Source organism: Heptranchias perlo, chromosome 24 (genome assembly GCF_035084215.1).
Source record: "Heptranchias perlo isolate sHepPer1 chromosome 24, sHepPer1.hap1, whole genome shotgun sequence".
Taxonomy (NCBI): domain Eukaryota; kingdom Metazoa; phylum Chordata; class Chondrichthyes; order Hexanchiformes; family Hexanchidae; genus Heptranchias; species Heptranchias perlo.
In genome coordinates, this window is record NC_090348.1 from 17,159,973 (window position 1) to 17,173,251 (window position 13,279).

At 42.1% G+C, this 13,279-nt stretch overlaps 1 protein-coding gene across 1 annotated transcript in view; it reads right to left on the reverse strand.

The window, feature by feature from the left end:
* The window catches only part of LOC137341593 (intestinal mucin-like protein), a 93,671-nt gene that overhangs the window by 28,501 nt on the left and 51,891 nt on the right, over positions 1-13,279 (reverse strand). Inside the window, exons 16-19 of the mRNA XM_068004822.1 lie at positions 12,311-12,367; positions 8,837-8,890; positions 4,376-4,429; positions 2,372-2,428 (exon numbers count right to left, since the gene is read on the reverse strand). The gene's annotated coding sequence lies outside the window, so the exon portion shown is untranslated. The remainder of the gene's footprint in view (positions 1-2,371; positions 2,429-4,375; positions 4,430-8,836; positions 8,891-12,310; positions 12,368-13,279) is intronic.

A 13,279-nucleotide genomic window follows, 5' to 3' on the forward strand; every position in this document is an offset into this window, starting at 1 on the left:
ATAGAATGCTAGCCTTTCACCTCTAGAACCTGGTTTTGAATCTGGCGCAGACTCAAGTGGAAGAAAGTCTCCTTTCTCTCTGGCTGTAAAGATCCTGTGTGAATGAGTGTGGGCAGTCTCAACCCAGTTCTTATCTACATAGGAACAGCAGTAGGCCATTTAACCCTGCGAGCCTGTTCCGCCATTCAATGAGATCATGGCTGATCAGTGACCTAACTCCAGACACCCATCTTAGCATCATATCCCGTAATACCTTTTGTTAACAAAAATCTATCAATCTCAGATTTAAAATTAACAATTGAGCTAGCATCAACTGCCATTTGCGGAAGAGAGTTTCAAACTTCTACCACCCTTTGCGTGTAGAAGTGTTTCCTAACTTCACTTAAACATGAAAGTCCTGGTTCTAATTTTTAGGCTACGTCACCTAGTCCTAGATTCCCCAACCAATTTCTCTCCATCTACCTTCTCAGTTCCCCTTAATATCTTGAAAACTTCGATCAAATCACCCCTTAATCTTCTAAATTCCAGGGAATAGTTTGTGTAATCTCACCTCATAATTTAACCCTTGGAGTCCAGGTATCATTCTAGTAAACCTAAACTACACTCCCTCCAAGGCCAATATATCCTTCCTATGGAGCGGTGCCTGGAACCGAACACAGTACTCCAGGTGTGGTCTAACCAGGGCTTTGTATAGCTGCAGCATAACTTCTACCCCCTTGTATTCTAGTCTTCTAGAAATAAAAGCCAACATTCCATTCGCCTTTTGATTATTTTCTGTACTTGTCCATGAAATTTTAATGATCTATGTACATGGACTCCTAAGTCTCTTTGAACATCCACTGTTTCGAGCTTTTCACCATTTAGAAAGTTCTCAATGGGTATAAGTTCACAGTACAAAACTGCTCAGTACTGCCTGACAATAAATTGCCAATCGCCTTTAGGCATGTCATGAGAATGATAGGTGCAGGAAGCAGAAACTTCAAATTGGTATTTAAGGAAGTGCTCTTCTGAGACTGGAGCAAAGGCATATTGCTGGAGTAGAGTGTACGGTAGTTTATTCTGCATTTGATTCTGCCATATCCAACCTGGGTGGATTTCATGTCAAAAAATGAAATTAAAGCTCCGATTTTAACTCTGGGTGTGTTTTGAATAGATGGGTGGTGAGGTGAGTTGGAAACTCAACCGCTGCGACAGAAATTAGGTCCAGGCTATTTTAACTCTGAGGCCTCATTGACATACTGCCGGTTTACTTCCTGCCTGGAATGAGTGGGAAGTGGTGGAAAATCGTGGAGCCCAAAGGCCACCTGCCAACAGAAGGTAAGTGGGTTCTGGGGGCATCTTGCAGGGAAGTGGGCGAGGGGCAAACCAGGGCAGTCAAGGCTTAATTTTCCTTGTTTGGGCCTGGAAGAGCCCCAGAAAGGAAAGAAAACAACGTACCGTGTTCAGCTTCTTTTGGGCCTCATCCTCTTCCATCCCCGTTCAGCCAGGGGGGGAAGCCATTGTGATTTCCTTGCTCAGGGCTGAGTTAAAATTGCAATCGGATCCTGATGACATCATTGGATCCTGATGGTTTCCCAGCAAGTAAGTAACCCTGGCAATTTTAACTGCTTGGTTTTTGCCAGGCAGTTAGGGTTAAAATCAACCCCTAATATTTCTCACTCAGAGGAACCCAAAAACATTTCTTAAATATTGAACAAGATCAGGAAATGTGAATATTGTAATGAAGTTATCAATTTATTTGTGAACTCTTTCACAAAATAAGATATGGTAAGGCAGATTATAACTTGATGTTCCTCCAGGCTCCACAAGAATAATGTGGGCAGCTGCCAACCTGGGCTCTCCCCTTCCCTCAGCAATCATCGCACCCCCACCCTACACCCCGCCTTCCCCTGACCAGCCTTCATGCCAGTTAGATCGGTCTCCGAGCAGCCCACTGTTGCGCCGGCCCAGAACTAGCAAACTATAGCGGGATACTCATCCACTGCATGCAGCTCATTGGCACCTTGGTATCGAGAGCCCGCCCATCAAAATGAACAAATCTCCCCACTCATTCCATGCAAGGACTGAACACTTCTGTGGTCAGCTCATTCGTATAATTATTCATAGAACCTTGTTAAACTTTGACCCTGTGCAGGGTGCCATCATAACTCGGGAGGGGAGGTGGGGGGGTGGGGGGAGATTAATCTGAAAACTGTACTGTCAAAGAAATTTAAAGGGACATCATCACTTAAAAGTTAAGTGCCAGCATGGGAGAGAAGCAACAGCTTCCTCGGGCACCAGTGCAATTTAACTAAAACTGACCAAAATTTAATTGGCTAATGACTCAAATTTCAGTGAAAGGTCTGGTCAGATATGAAATATTGGTTGTTACCAGTAGTGGTGGTGCTGATAGGCTGAGTTGTGGTTGTTGTCACTGTTGTATATTTTCCTAAATAAAACACAAAAGAATTAAATGAGCAATGCTGTGGATATAATAAAGGGAAATCAAACATTTAAATGTGCCTGTCTGTAGTTTAATGTACTTTATATAACTTATTACAACAGGTACTTTTTAAAAACTTCATGGAAATGACATATGAGTTGACTTAATAAGTACCAATTGAAGGTTTGAAGAGGAAACCATTTCGAAGCATAGTATTTGACTTGAAAGGTAATTTAGAGTAAATGAACAGTGTGGTTCGAATGTACAGAATCCCCAGGCGGGGAGTTTCATTGGCCACAGGAGGCCAAGATGCTGGGAGAAAGCAGCCTGTGGATGAGCGACACGCTTGGGGTTACAGACCTGGGACCTGCTGGGACCCACAAAAAATTAACAAATGTCTGGGCTCATTAAGAAACGATACACTTTCAAGAGGGCCTGAACAGCACCACTTCCCCCAACTCCCCTTGCAATATCCCTTCCAAGTCACACACCATCCCGACTTGGAAATATATCACCGTTCCTTCATCGTCGCTGGGTCAAAATCCTGGAACTCCCTTCCTAACAGCACTGTGGGAGAACCTTCACCACACGGACTGCAGCGGTTCAAGAAGGCGGCTCACCACCACCTTCTCAAGGGCAATTAGGGATGGGCAATAAATGCCAGCCTCGCCAGCGACGCCCACATTCCATGAACGAATTTTTAAAAAATCACAGTAATAGTGGAACATGTGCCTGACACCTATATTCGGATGAGGGACTCTCCCCCTGAACCTGAACAATCGTGGCACTTATGCTGGTCCTATAGGCTGATAGATCTTTTGGGGATAGCACATCAAGACTGAAAGAGCCTGTGAACCATAACAAGAGTTGAGTCAGCCATAATGTTTGAATAATGGTTTGTAAATTTAAGGTCTATGTACAGAAGCAACTGTAGGACAGGCCCAGAGTGGACACCCTGTGAGGTTACAAACTGCGATAGGGAACAGGCCTCTCGGTTAATCAGCATTCTCTTCACTCAGTGGGGGTAATTCTTGTGAATTCTTGTGCTCCTGTCAAACCGTTTGTGCTTAAGAATTAGGTGGTAGCGAGACCAAAATAGTCCATGCTATGGAAGCACTGACTTACCAGCGAGTTCCTACCCCTGCCAATTTTCTAGTGGACCTCGACCCAAACGTGCAGAGCTCCCGCCAAAAACAGCCGGAAGCCTCATGAATATGTTAATCAGGGTCAAATGACATAGTTATGACCATACCCCCACCCTAATATCATTTTAGTCTCTGACATTGCTGCCGTCAGTTCCTGATCCCGCCCACCAAACATGAGTGGTACAAGTCAGAAGGTAGCCATGTTCAGTGTCCATTAAAGGAGTCCTCAGCTGCAGTCAAGGAAAGCTGCATGCAGGTTTAGTACTCATTTTTATTGCAGTTGCTTGTGGGTTTTGAGCCCCGTCCAGTAGCAAATAATAAATAGTTTGTCACTGCTGTGCTAAGCTATGATATGAGTAATATTCTGAAATAGTAGTGTTTTTTTCATTTCTTAGCATCTTTATCCTGCCTATCTCTTTTTCAAGGCTACTGACAGAACTCTCATTTGAAAACAAAACTGACTGAGGAATAACTTCACAAAAGTGACCAGGACCAAGCATTTTTTTTGAAAAACTGCCAAGCACAGATCTATTTGAATAACTGCCAATCAAATATATTCTGGTACAAATCCAAAAGATGTTTCTAATTGAAATGAATTGTTTGGTCCATTTCTTTTGGATTGCTGTCTTAGACAAAATGACGAATTGTTCCAACAATATGAAATATAATTTCTATGAGTAAAGTTGTTTTTTAACCCATTGTGTACCCTGAAAGAATTAAAGAAGCCAATACTGAACTAAATCTTGGTCACAAATGTTTTTGTCATAATCACTTGTTCTGCAGATAAATATAAAAAGCCATTATTTACCAGGTGTGGTGAAAGGTTCAGTTGTGGGTTTTGTCACAACCTCTGTAGTTGATTCTGTAAAGGAAGGGAAACACTGAGAACAACAATGGCAAATACAGAAAAAACAGAATGGAACAGGTGAGTTGATGAATTTATTTCCATGATTATCAAAGGCTTTGCTCAAGTAAATTCCAACAAAAGGCATTAAGACACTTAAAACCATACGACCAACAATTTAGCAAAATTCAATATAATCCCAGTTTACATTTCTTAACATACTTTAGACAGAATCAGAGTTATGACATTAGGGTAGCCTTTCTGGTCTGAGTGAAGTTCAGTCCTGAATGGAAAGGAGCTCGCGAAACACCATCTAGAAATGCAGCGAGGTACATGCATGCAATTTTCTGTGTTCTGCTCAATTGCATCATTATTCATTATACCATGTGGAATGTTGACCCTGTGCAACGTGCTATCATAATTTGTGAGGGGGGGGTGGGGAGATGAATCAAAAAATTGCGCTTCCAATGAAATTTAAAGTGAACATTATCGAAAGCAATATGTCATGGAACCAAACAGGGAACAGGCTATTTTCGACCTTGCATTGTGTAATGAGACAGAATATATTAGTAATATCACAGTAAAGGATCCTGCGGGAAAGAGTGATCATAATATGATAGAATTTCACATTGAGTTTGACAGTCACGTACTTAAGTCCTAAACTTAAAGAAAGCCAATTACACAGGTATGAGGTGTGAGTTGGCTAAGGGAGATTGGGAAATTAAATTAAAGGGTATGACGGTTGAAAAGCAATGGCAAACATTTAAAGAAATATTTCAATATTCTCAACAAATATACATTTCGTTGAGAAATAAAAACTCCACAGGAAAAGTGACCCACACGTGGTTAACTAAAGAAGTTAAGGATAGTATTAGATTAAAAGAAGAGGCCAATAATGCTGCCAAGAATTGTGGTAAGCCAGAGGATTAGGAGAGTTTTAGAAACCAGCAAAGGACAACCAAAAACTTGATAAAAAGGGAGAAAATAGAATATGAAAGTAAACCAGCAAGAAATATAAAATGGATTATAACAGCTTCTACAAGTGCGTAAGAAGGAAGAGAGTAGCAAAAGTAAATGTTGGTCCCCGAGAGGCTGAGACAGGAGAAATTACAATGGGGAATCAGAAAATGGCAGATGCGTTAAACAAATATTTTGTATCTGTCTTCAAGGTAGAAGACACGAAAAGCATGCCAGAAATAATGGAGAACCGAGGGGATAATGAGAGTGAGGGCCTTAAAGTAATTATTATCAGTAAAGAAAAACTAATTGGACTAAAAGCCGATAAATCCCCTGCACCCGATGGCCGACATCCAAGGGTTCGAAAAGAGGTGGCGACAGAGATAATGGATGCATTGGTTATGATCTTCCAAAATTCTCTAGATTCTTGAACGGTCCCAGAGGTTTGGAAGGTGGCAAATGTAACCCCACTATTCAAGAAAGGAGGGAAAGAGAAAACAGGGAACTTCAGGCCAGTTAGCCTGACATCAGTCATCAGGAAAATGCTGGAATCCATTATTAAGGAAGTGGTAATAGGGCACTTAGAAAGTCATTATAGGATTGTGCAGAGTCAACACGGTTTTATGAAAGGGAAATCGTGTTTGACAAATTTTGACAAGCACAGATCTATTTGAATAACTGCCAATCAAATATATTCTGGTACAAATCCAAAAGATGTTTCTCATTGAAATGAATTGTTTGGTCCATTTCTTTTGGATTGCTGTCTGAGACAAAATGACTAATTGTTCCAACAATATGAAATATAATTTCATAGAATCATAGAAGTTTACAACATGGAAACAGGCCCTTCGGCCCAACGTGTCCATGTCGCCCAGTTTATACCAATAAGCTAGTCCCAATTGCCTGCACTTGGCCCATATCCCTCTATACCCATCTTACCCATGTAACTGTCCAAATGCTTTTTAAAAGATAAAATTGTACCCGCCTCTACTACTGCCTCTGGCAGCTCGTTCCAGACACTCACCACCCTTTGAGTGAAAAAATTGCCCCTCTGGACTCTTTTGTATCTCTCCCCTCTCACTTTAAATCTATGCCCCCTCGTTATAGACTCCCCTACCTTTGGGAGAAGATTTTGACTATAGACCTTATCTATGCCCCTCATTATTTTATAGACTTCTATAAGATCACCCCTTAACCTCCTACTCCCCAGGGAAAAAAGTCTCAGCCTATCCAACCTCTCCCGATAAGTCAAACCATCAAGTCCCGGTAGCATCCTAGTAAATCTTTTCTGCACTCTTCCTAGTTTAATAATACCTTTCTATAATAGGGTGACCAGAACTGTACACAGTATTCAAAGTGTGGTCTAACTAATGTCTTGTACAACTTCAACAAGACATCCCAACTCCTGTATTCAATGTTCTGACCAATGAAACCAAGCATGCTGAATGCCTTCTTCACCACCCTATCCACCTGTGACTCCACTTTCAAGGAGCTATGAACCTGTACTCCTCGATCTCTTTGTTCTATAACGCTCCCCAACGCCCTACCATTAACGGAGTAGGTCCTGGCCCGATTCGATCTACCAAAATGCATCACCTCACATTTATCTGAATTAAACTCCATCTGCCATTCATCAGCCCACTGGCCCAATTTATCAAAATCCCGTTGCAATCCTAGATAACCTTCTTCACTGTCCACAATGCCACCAATCTTGGTGTCATCTGCAAACTTACTAACCATGCCTCCTAAATTCTCATCCAAATCATTAATATAAATAACAAATAACAGCGGACCCAGCACCGATCCCTGAGGCACACCGCTGGTCACAGGCCTCCAGTTTGAAAAACAACCCTCCACAACCACCCTCTGTCTCTGCCGTCAATCCAATTTTGTATCCAATTGGCTACCTCACCTTGGATCCCGTGAGATCTAACCTTATGTAACAACCTACCATGCAGTACCTTGTCAAAGGCTTTGCTAAAGTCCATGTAGATCACGTCTGCTGCACAGCCCTCATCTATCTTCTTGGTTACCCCTTCAAAAAACTCAATCAAATTTGTGAGACATGATTTTCCTCTCACAAAACCATGCTGACTGTTCCTAATCAGTCCCTGCCTCTCCAAATGCCCGTAGATCCTGTCTCTCAGAATACCCTCTAACAACTTACCCACTACAGATGTCAGGCTCACCGGTCTGTAGTTCCCAGGCTTTTCCCTGCCGCCCTTCTTAAACAAAGGCACAACATTTGCTACCCTCCAATCTTCAGGCACCTCACCTGTAGCTGTCGATGATTCAAATATCTCTGCTAGGGGACCCGCAATTTCCTCCCTAACCTCCCATAACGTCCTGGGATACATTTCATCAGGTCCCGGAGATTTATCTACCTTGATGCGCGTTAAGACTTCCAGCACCTCCCTCTCTGTAATATGTACACTCCTCAAGACATCACTATTTATTTCCCCAAGTTCCCTAACATCCATGCCTTTCTCAACCGTAAATACCGATGCGAAATATTCATTTAGGATCTCACCCATCTCTAGTGGTTCCGCACATAGATGACCTTGTTGATCCTTAAGTGGCCCTACTCTCTCCCTAGTTACTCTTTTGCCCTTTATGTATTTGTAGAAGCTCTTTGGATTCACCTTTGCCTTATCTGCCAAAGCAATCTCATATCCCCTTTTTGCCCCCCTGATTTCTCTCTTAACTCTACTCCGGCAATCTCTATACTCTTCAAGGGATCCACTTGATCCCAGCTGCCTATGCACGTCATATGCCTCCTTCTTCTTTCTGACTAGGGCCTCAATCACCCGAGTCATCCAAGGTTCCCTACTTCTACCAGCCTTGCCCATCACTTTATAAGGAATGTGCTTACCCTGAACCCTGGTTAACACACTTTTGAAAGCCTCCCACTTACCAGACGTCTCTTTGCCTGCCAACAGACTCTCCCAATCAACTTCTGAAAGTTCCTGTCCAATACCATCAAAATTGGCCTTTCCCCAATTTAGAATTTTAACTTCTGGGCCAGACCTATCATTCTCCATAGATTTCCTAAAACTAATGGAATTATGATCACTGGTCCCAAAGTGATCCCTCACTAACACTTCTGAGACCTGCCCTTCCTTATTTCCCAAGAGGAGGTCAAGTTTTGCCCCCTCTCCAGTCGGGCCATCCACAAACTGAATGAGAAATTCCTCCTGAATACACTCAACAAATTTCTCTCCATCCAAGCCCCTAATGCTATGGCTGTCCCAGTCAATGTAGGGAAAGTTAAAGTCCCCGACTGTTAACACCCTATTTTTCTTGCAGCTGTCTGAAATTTCCTTACAAATTTCGATGAGTAAAGTTGTTTTTTAACCCATTGTGTACCCTGAAAGAATTAAAGAAGCCAATACTGAACTAAATCTGGGTCACAAATGTTTTTGTCATAATCACTTGTTCTGTAGATAAATATAAAAAGCCATTATTTACCAGGTGTGGTGAAAGGTTCAGTTGTGGGTTTTGTCTCAACCTCTGTAGTTGATTCTGTAAAGGAAGGGAAACACTGAGAACAACAATGGCAAATACAGAAAAAACAGAATGGAACGGGTTAGTTGATTAATTTATTTCCATGATTATCAAAGGCTTTGCTCAAGTAAATTCCAACAAAAGGCATTAAGACACTTAAAACCATACGACCAACAAGTTAGCAAAATTCAATATAATCCCAGTTTACATTTCTTAACATACTTTAGACAGAGTCAGAGTTATGACATTAGGGTAGCCTTTCTGGTCTGAGTGAAGTTCAGTCCTGAATGGAAAGGAGCTCACGAAACACTATCTCGAAATGCAGCGAGGTACATGCATGCAATTTTCTGGGTTCTGCTCAATTGCATCATTATTCATTATACCATGTGGAATGTTGACCCTGTGCAGCGTGCTATCATCATTTTGGAGGGGGGGGGGGGTGGGGAGATGAATCAGAAAATTGCGCTTCCAATGAAATTTAAAGTGAACATTATCGAAAGCAATATGTCATGGAACCAAACAGGGAACAGGCTATTTTAGACCTTGCATTGTGTAATGAGACAGTATAAATTAGTAATATCACAGTAAAGGATCCTGCGGGAAAGAGTGATCATAATATGATAGAATTTCACATTGAGTTTGACAGTCACGTACTTAAGTCCTAAACTTAAATAAAGCCAATTACATAGGTATGAGGTGTGAGTTGGCTAAGGGAGATTGGGAAATTAAATTAAAGGGTATGACGGTTGAAAAGCAATGGCAAACATTTAAAGAAATATTTCAATATTCTCAACAAATATACATTTCGTTGAGAAATAAAAACTCCACAGGAAAAGTGACCCACACGTGGTTAACTAAAGAAGTTAAGGATAGTATTAGATTAAAAGAAGAGGCCAATAATGCTGCCAAGAATTGTGGTAAGCCAGAGGATTAGGAGAGTTTTAGAAACCAGCAAAGGACAACCAAAAACTTGACAAAAAGGGCGAAAATAGAATATGAAAGTAAACTAGCAAGAAATATAAAATGGATTATAACAGCTTCTACAAGTGCGTAAGAAGGAAGAGAGTAGCAAAAGTAAACGTTGGTCCCCTAGAGGCTGAGACAGGAGAAATTACAATGGGGAATCAGAAAATGGCAGATGCATTAAACAAATATTTTGTATCTGTCTTCAAGGTAGAAGACACGAAAAGCATGCCAGAAATAATGGAGAACCGAGGGGATAATGAGAGTGAGGGCCTTAAAATAATTATTATCAGTAAAGAAAAACTAACTGGACTAAAAGCTGATAAATCCCCTGCACCTGATGGCCTACATCCAAGGGTTCTAAAAGAGGTGGCTACAGAGATAGTGGATGCATTGGTTATGATCTTCCAAAATTCTCTAGATTCTAGAACGGTCCCAGAGGTTTTGAAGGTGGCAAATGTAACCCCACTATTCAAGAGAGGGAGAGAGAAAACAGGGAACTTCAGGCCAGTTAGCCTGACATCAGTCATCAGGAAAATGCTGGAATCCATTATTAAGGAAGTGGTAATAGGGCACTGAGAAAGTCATTATAGGATTGTGCAGAGCCAACATGGTTTTATGAAAGGGAAATCGTGTTTCACAAATTTAACGTTTTTTGAGGATGTAACCAGCAGGGTAGATGAAGGGGAACCAGTGGATGTAGTATATTTGGATTTTCAAAAGGCATTCGATAAGATGCTACATAAGAGATTGTTACGCAAGATAAGGGCTCATGGGATTGGGGCTAACATATTAGCATGGAGAGGGGATTGGTTAACGGACAGAAATCGGAGAGGAGGGATAAACGGATCATTTACAGGTTGGCAAGCTGCAACTAGTGGGTTACCGCAAGGGTCAGTGCTTGGGTCTCAGCTATTTGCAATCTATATTAATGACTTGGATGAAGGGACTGAGTGTAATGTATCCATGTTTGCTGACGATACAAAGCTAGGTGGGAAAGTAAGCAGTGAGGAGGACACAAAGAGCCTGCCAAAGGATATAGACAGGTTAAGTGTGTGGGTAAGAAGGTTGCAGATAGAGTACAATGTGGAGAAATGTGAGGTTATTCACTTTGGTCGGAAGACTAGAAAAACAGAGTATTTTTTAAATGGTGAGAAATTGTTAAATGTTGGTGTCCAGAGAGACATGGGTGTCCTGGTATAAGAAACACAAAAAGTTAGCATGCAGGTACTGCAGGCAATTAGGGAAGCAAATGGCATGTTGACCATTATTGCAAGGGGATTGGAGTACAAGAGTAAGGAAGTCTTTCTACAATTGTACAGGGCTTTGGTGAGACCTCACCTGGAGTACTGCATACAGTTTTGGTCTCCATATCCAAGGAAGGATATACTTGCCTTAGAGGCCGTGCAATGGAGGTTCACGAGATTGATTCCTGGGATGAAAGGATTGTCCTTTGGGGAGAGCTTGAGTAGAATGGGACTATACTCTCTGGAGTTCAGAAGAATGAGAGGTGATCTCATTCAAACATAAGATTCTGAGAGGGCTTGACAGGTAGATGCTGAGAAGTTGTTTTCCCTGGCGGGAAAGTCTATAACTAGACAGCATAGTAACAAGATAAGGGGTCGGCCATTTAAGACTGAGATGAGGAGGAATTTCTTCACTCAGAGGGTTGTGAATCTTTGGAATTCTCTACCCCAGAGGGCTGTGGATGGTGAGTCATTGAGAATATTCAAGGCTGGAATAGGTAGGTTTTTGGACTCCAGGGGCTTCAAGGGATATGGGGATCGGGCAGGAAAGTGGAGTTGAGGTTGAAGATCAGCCATGATCAAATTGAAAGGTGGAGCAGGCTCAAGGGGCCGTATGGCCTACTCCTGCTACTATCTCTAATGTTCTTTTGTTCTTAAAAGCAAAATGGCACCATGGAAGAGAGGCCAAAAATTTATGTCATTTTTGGAAAGGCTGGAAAGGCATTTCAACCCATTTACAAGGTAGAAGGGGAGAGGGGAAAGAGGGGTGAGGGGAAAGTGATGCCAGGCAAATAAACCCAATGTAAAGGCACAAAATGCAATGGAGGCAGTCTGCCTTGCTGGTTTGCCTCTAAAACCCAACAAAGCCAAGTATTAGCTTTTTGGGGCATCAGTGCAAGTGGGCACTCTTGGTTGTAGTTCCGGGAAAATGTGGAGCACCCCTCCCACCTCGTTACGGTTGCCAAGCAGGGTGTGCGCCACTGATTAAGGGAAGCCGCAGATATTGTGGGACAATAGGAAGAGGATGGAGAACCAGCCAATTCAACATTCTCATTTCCTCTGTGGCACCTGGAAAACAAGTATTTCCCAGCAGGGCAATCGGGCTTGTCTTCAAGAAAGGATTATTAATTAGAACTGGGTCACTTTAACTTGAACTGACCAAAATTAATTGGCTAATGACTCAAATTTCAGTGAAAGGTCTGGTCATTCATGAAATATTGGTTGTTACCAGTAGTGGTGGTGCTGATAGGCTGAGTGGTGGTTGTTGTCACTGTTGTATATATTCCTAAATAAAACACAAAAGAATTAAATGAGCAATGCTGTGGATATAATAAAGGAAAATCAAACATTTAAATGTGCCTGTCTGTAGTTTAATGTACTTTATATAACTTATTACAACAGGTACTTTTTAAAAACTTCATGGAATAAGTACCAATTGAAGGTTTGAAGAGGAAACCATTTCGAAGCATAATGTTTGACTTGAAAGGTAATTTAGAGTAAATGAACAGTGTGGTTCGAATGTACAGAATCCCCAGGCGGGGAGTTTCCTTGGCCACAGGAGGCCAATATGCTGGGAGAAAGCAGCCTGTGGATGAGCGACACACTTGGGGTTACAGACCTGGGACCTGCTGGGACCCACAAAAAATTAACAAATGTCTGGGCTCATTAAGAAACGATACACTTTCAAGAGGGCCTGAACAGCACCACTTCCCCCAAATCCCCTTGCAATATCCCTTCCAAGTCACACACCATCCCGACTTGGAAATATATCGCCGTTCCTTCATCTTCGCTCGGTCAAAATCCTGGAACTCCCTTCCTAACAGCACTGTGGGAGAACCTTCACCACACGGAATGCAGTGGTTCAAGAAGGCGGCTCACCACCACCTTCTCAAGGGCAATTAGGGATGGGCAATAAATTCCGGCCTCGCCAGTGACACCCACATCCCATGAACGAATAAAAAAAAAATCACAGGTGTCTGAAACACAGTAATAGTGGAACATGTGCCTGACACCTATATTCGGATGAGGGAATCTCCCCCTGAACCTGAACAATCGTGGCACTTATGCTGGTCCTATAGGCTGATAGATCTTTTGGGGATAGCACATCAAGACTGAAAGAGCCTGTGAACCATAACAAGAGTTGAGTCAGCCATAATGTTTGAATAGTGGTTTGTAAATTTAAGGTCTATGTACAGAA